Here is a 6,551-nt window from a genome sequence, read left to right on the forward strand (position 1 = left end):
ATAGTTATAATATGTGAGTAGTTGATTGATCAAGTAAGGCTAATTATGTAATTATGCAGAATGAAAAAAAGAATAATCTGAGTATCATCAAGCGACGGCAAACATTACCTTGGTACTGTCCAGATACGTGGCATTCGCATATTTTTAAACTCTGGCTAAAGCTAGGTGGGACACCCTGTATGTATGTATATCCCAAGAAGTCAACAAACAAAGACAACATAGGGACTTACTTGTACTTCATAATTGAATTCAGTGGCAATGAAAGTGGATGAAAAAACAAACTCGCCGCAGGTGGGGAACGATCCCACGTCCTCGCATTACGCGTGCGATGCTCTAACCAATTGAGCTATCGCGGCGCCATTTTCTCATCTTTCATTGGGTATTTATGTTTTACTACTAGAACTAACCTTGGGAGCGTTAGCCAGCGCCACCACTGGCAAACCTACATATGGCCACATACCCAGAGGCACTTTCGAAATTCGCATGAACCTAAGGCTGAGCGCGATGTGCATCTTTATAAAATGGAAGTTTATTTAGTGAGGAAGAAGGCTAGAAAGTTCTGTTGCTATCGCGTGCCTCGCGGCCAGTTCGCCGGTCCTGTTGACCTATGGTTGCTGTCGCTCGACGACTCCAATCAACCTCGTCACAGTTTGTGCGAAACTAATTTAACAGGAACAGGTTGCGCACATAGCTCGTATTCTAACGATATATCTTAGTCCAGAAACAGTACTGCGTTTCGCAGGTTACATACATTACAGCACAGCAGGAGCGAAGTCGAGTCGACTTTCGCACTATTACAAGTGTGACCTCAAATCTAGAGGAAATGGAGCGAGGCTTTTGATACAAGGCATCTTTTCAAGTGGCACAATGATGTGATAGGTAATTATGCAGTTCTATACGTGCTTTCTTTTGGGGCCCAAAGCTTCTAATTTAATTTGGGAAGAAGTCATGTATGATGACCAGCCATCCAAACCGCGGTTCTTTATTTTTAATTTTTACTGGGGGCATTTTTCAGGCTGCCCTATATTTGGGATCGGCCCACGAGAACGCCACGGTACACGCAAGAAACTTGGCCGGGGTAACGTAAGACTATTCCATTCTGTTTCTATTCAAAGCAGCCATTAGGGCTGCGTGACAGGTCAAAATGGTTCGAGTCTAGCCATACGGGCGCCGCATGGGCGAGGCCCGAGACATTTCAACCTATCACGGAGGGCTAATGGTGTATTTTTGATAGAAAAAGAGTGGAATAGTCTTACGTTATCGCGTCGCTGAGGTTGACTCGTAGAAGGATGTTTCGCAGTACGACAAGTTCCCGTGGCGTCGCCTCAGAGTTGGAAGTCAGCGAAAACCTTCACACAACACTACGGCCTCTGCACGGCTTCCCTGCAATATCCGCGATTGTCTAACCATTTGGCACGATCCGCGAGAAGGGATGCGAGAGATTACCAGAGAGTATACGCGATGTCAGCGAGAGGCTAGCATTGGAAGACGAAACCCAATAGTCCTGTGGGGCTTGGGAAATGCTGCGAAGGAAAAACACGCCGACAAAACGCGCTCAGCTGGCGTCAGCTGTCGTAAGAAGGACGTGAGGATCCACTTAGATAAGCAAAGCACATGAGTGCGCCGGCCTTCATGCGCAATGAAGTAAATAAAACAAAGAGTTCAAGCAAAGTCGCTCTAAGTAGTGGCCTTCTGCCTTGATAAAAGACGAATGTGAGTCCAGTGCGCAAGGACTGTCCTTCGGGACATTAATTCAAGCTTCGCATTTGTGAGCTGTGAGGAAGAGTGACGAAACGCAAACCACCATTCTGCCCACTACTTTGCGCGTGCTGAGGCCTCTGTCCCTGCATCTGGACCTTCACCAATCCTGCGCCGCCTGCGCTGGGCATCACAACTCGGCGCGCACAACGCTAGGATGCAAAATTTCTACGTTCAGCGGCTGTCACTTTAGAAAAAGAAACAAAAATAATTTGGGAAGACGGTGTAAGAATAAACAGCTTGTGTCACTACTGTGTCACTGCACGTTTCTTTTATAGCGGCGTTTACACGAATGCGACAAGTGGCGTCTCGCATAGCATTTCCGGCGCATCGCATCCGCAAAAATGTAGCTATGCGCCAAGAAGGAGAATCGCATTGATGCGCTGGGAGATGGTAGTTCCAGACGAGATGAGTCGTTTCACGCGGTTAAATGCAAACGCTGGCGTATCGCATCGAGGGATAGAGAGGGCAAACATGAGACGGCTGCCGGCGTGCGATGTCCTCCGCTCGCCGGCGAAACGCACTCGACGGAAACGGGTCCCAGCTCGCGTCGGACGATGGGGTATGCGCCACGTGTAAGCACTGTCGCCTACTGTTGCTGTGATGCATGTGATACAATGTGATAAACGTGATACGACACTGTCTCATTCTTTAAAACGCGGCTTATGCTGATGGCGTAACCCTATAAGACGCGGCCGACAGAGTATAAGGCAGAATAGACAGACACATGAAACGCCGGTGTGCGTCTTGAGTTCTTCGACCACATGAAGTTGCGCCGTTTTCCTCGATGCTTCTGTATACCAACTAGCCTAAATTTCAGCTCTCATGAAGGACAGATTATAGAGCGCGGACATTTGCTATACTTTCCAGTTTTTTGTACTATTCGCGCTGTATGATTGATCCGTACATGTTTAAGCTGCACCATGAACTCTCCCCGTGCTCACACCTTCACACTTCAAAAGCTCTTTGTGGCTGGAAGGCGTGTGGGATATAACGAAGCTCATAATTTCGTTTCTGCTCCGTAGGGGAGTACTGGTAACAGCTGTGTCTTACTAGCACTCACCTACGGGGCAGAAAGCTGGAGGCTTACGAAAAGGGCTCTACTTATATTGAGGACGACGCAACGAGCTATGGAAAGAAGAATGATGGGTGTAACGTTAAGGGATAAGAAAAGATCAGATTGGGTGAGGGAACAAACGCGAGTTAATAACATCGTAGTTGAAATCAAGAAAAAGAAATGGGGGGGGGGGGTGCATGGGCAGGGCACGTAATGTGGAGGGAAGATAACCCATGGTCATTAAGGGTTACGGACTGGATTCCAAGAGAAGGGAAGCGTAGCAGGGAGCGGCAGAAAGTTAGGTGGGCGTATGAGATTAAGAAGTTTGCAGGGACAACATGGCCACAACTAGCACATGACCGGGGCAATTGTGGAAGTATGAGAGAGGCCTTTGCCCTGCAGTGGGCGTAGCCAGGCTGACGATAATTTCGTAATAATAATTTCGTAAATATACTGCCATCTGCACACACACACACACACACACACGCGCACGCACGCACGCGCACACACACACGCACGCACGCACGCACGCACGCACGCGCGCGCGCGGACCGATATGGACACATATGGACGGCTACAGTCCATATGTTAATAAAGCATAGTAAACAGGCAACAAACTGAAAGTGAAAAGTATTTACGCGGTGTTATGACATGAGCAGAAGGAGCACATGTCTTCCACTGATGGCGGCGTTTGTAAAGCGATGAGAGAGCGCGTGAGAGCTACCCAGCTCCACGAGCAACGCCTACCCCCAACCTCCCTGCTTTCCCACACCGTAACGTTCTCGCTGTCCACACGTTTATGAACCGTGCGGTCGAGGGCAGCGTACAAGCGCAAGGTCGCAGTTACCGGTCGGTGCTCGTTTGCTTTCTACTGACGAAGCAAGAAAGAGAGTTTCGCTCGATGTTATCTTACAGGAAATGACTGCCCACATCTCTAAATAGATCTTTCGCGAGGACAACCGTGTGTGCGCGCGTCGGTATGTCGCGTAAAAGGAAGACAATATTAGCGCGTGCGCATACTCCATCACGTATGCGTGGGGGCGGATACGGAGAAGACGCACACTTGAAGCGGGGCAAGGGCGTGGCTTGGATGTTGAGACCAACGATTGTTGCACGCGTCCTGTAACAGTGGCAGAAGGGTGGTCGTATAGGCTTGCCCTCAGCCAACTTGCCGGATCAGCCATTCTCCCTTGCAATAATGGTTACGAGCTCTTTTACAGACCGTGATAACCCTGCTGTGATAGGTACCAAATGTAAAATCAGATGCCCATTGCGCTTTCGAACGGTTTAATGTGCTGTTTTGGGTCATAAGGAACCTCTCGTAAATCTGTGTTCGTATTGTAGCGAAGTGACGCAGCCGTGAGATATCTGACGCATCAACTCACCAGGGAGACGGAAGAAGAACGGGGATGAGCTCCGGCAGGGGAAGTCCAAATCCGCAGGTACGACGACGAGAGTAGCATTTGAACTAGATTTATTCTCTTGGTATTTACCTTAAGTTTAAACTGTACAAAATATATACAAGCAAAACGATGTCATACCCGTCGTCGTCGGCCTGCCTGACCGGCCTGGTCTCCCCTGGTGAAGATGCGCCGTCTGCTGCTGTCTACTTGCTCACCCTAAACTACCCCAAACTATTCCTTAAATAAGTTTCCCCAGCATCCAAGAGACACTTTTCTCCACCAATGGGCTACTTCGTTACTCCGACCAATCAGGCAAGCCGACATCATCCAATAAGCGGCAGAGTTCAAGGGGTCAAGAAATGGTCGCGTCAACACTCTGCACACAAAAGCACTCTGACCATAACTAATTGGCCTTTGACAGCCGAGCGTGAGAAGACGACGCGACATGTGCAGGTGCGACGTCAGGGGCGGCGGCCGCGCGGCAGCACTGTCCGCGGCGCCGTCGAGGTCATTTGTGTACAATGGTTTGCCCCGCGTCAAGGACCCCACAAAATTCCCCGAAAGACAGCAAAGAGGGCCGCGGTACGCTCTCTTCGCGACAGTATATTAGCTGGAAGCGTAGTAACACTGCACCCGCAGTATATACTGAGTTCATTTTCCATGATCGTGAAGCTGTTGCTACTCCACAGTAATATCTGCAGTTATCACAACGATGGTTGAAGAGAGAAAGACACTACATATTCTTAGGCATGATTTCATTCCACCACAACACTGTCTAATGCAATTACTTTTTTTCCCTTCCAAGAGTGCTAAGAAGGTCGTTTCTTTTTCTGATTTTCCATTAGTGTTGTTTCTGCTTTTCCGTCGTTGTTGTTTAGTTTGTGTTCCGTCGTTTATGTGAATACAAAAAAGAAATTTCGGTGCTTGAAAATTACCACGCGTTCTCTCCACTGAATACGTTGAACCTTATTTTTTGCACTATTATTGTGCACAGCTCTTTTCACTGTGTTGCCTCCTTCAGTTTCCTTTAGCATATGCGGCTTCTTAAGTGTGCCTTATGTTCGTTGGCACGGTGCCCAGGAACATAATTGTTTTCATCCATTTACTCCGTGATTATGTATCAGACGTCGTTGTTTTTGCTGGTAAGTGGATTGATTGATTGATTGATTGATTGATTGATTGATTGATTGATTGATTGATTGATTGATTGATTGATTGATTGATTGAGTGAGTGAGTGAGTGTCTGTGCTCGCGAATCAATCAAGATGGCTCATGTGTTCGCACTCGCGTGATGCGCTGCGTTAGAGCGTACTTACTATTTCAATCTGCCGCTTACCTGCATTGGCCACGGCGGCCGCATTTCGATGGGGGCGAAATGCGAAAACACCTGTGTACTTAGATTTAGGTGCGCGTTAAAGAAGCCCAGGTGGTCAAAATTTCCGGAGTCCTCCACTACGGCGTGCGTCATAATCAGAAAGTGGTTTTGGCACCTAAAACCCCACAATTTATTTTTTTTTGCCTGCATCAACTGCCCACCTTCGACGCCACCGAGGCAGCAATTGGCTCGCACTAGTGTTGAGTTTCAATGCTACCAGCGTAATTAGCTAGTTGATGTTTCCATAGCTGAAGTTGAAGTACGAGTGGACAGAGAATAAGGAGTCTAAATATTTGGGGTCTCTTCATTCAGTAGCGGAAATTTCTTGGCATGAAATGCCCCAGAGATGAACGCGCGCACTGTCATGCTGCGCGCATGTTCATACACTCGGGCAACGCCAGCCCTTCCAACACATCGACCAAACGCAGCAGCGGCGATAACGCAAATAAATCATGCGATGCAATTCATACATTCGTTCGCTTTTGCTCTATTAAAGCGAAGCTTTCTTTGGCTCTTCCCTTAATTTTGTTACTACTGGCTGCTGCTATCTTGTTGACTATTGGATTATTGGATTGGAATGCTTTGAACGTGGGCTCTGTTAATAGTTCATCACTAACTGCTTTTATCACGCTTGTTGAAAACGATCTACTTACATCTCAGTAATTATTTTTGTTTACTGTCAGTATCATTTTGTTACTAGCTTTGTTTTGCATTTTAACACAATTATCTGTCCAACCCAAATCTTGCAGCGTGAACCTGATTGTATATTTTTTACTGCTACTCATGTATAAGTTTATTCTGTGTATTAATGTGTATTTCTAAACCGTTATTATTGTCATGTTTGTATGTCAGTGTACTTTTTTGAAGGCCCTTTCTGTTACGATCCCTGACGGGATTGACAGTATTGAATAAATAAATAAAATACAACTTGGGTCCCGGCCACGGCTGCCGCATTTCG

At 47.3% G+C, this 6,551-nt stretch overlaps 1 non-coding gene across 1 annotated transcript; it reads right to left on the minus strand.

Moving 5' to 3' along the window:
• Window positions 1–283: 283 nt before the first annotated feature.
• On the minus strand, window positions 284–356 carry TRNAT-CGU (transfer RNA threonine (anticodon CGU)). Its single transcript has one exon. It is a non-coding gene; the product is annotated as a tRNA-Thr (tRNA).
• Between the last annotated feature and the right edge of the window lie 6,195 nt (window positions 357–6,551).

Source organism: Dermacentor variabilis, unplaced genomic scaffold (assembly GCF_050947875.1).
Source record: "Dermacentor variabilis isolate Ectoservices unplaced genomic scaffold, ASM5094787v1 scaffold_12, whole genome shotgun sequence".
In the NCBI taxonomy this organism is placed as follows: Eukaryota; Metazoa; Arthropoda; class Arachnida; order Ixodida; family Ixodidae; genus Dermacentor; species Dermacentor variabilis.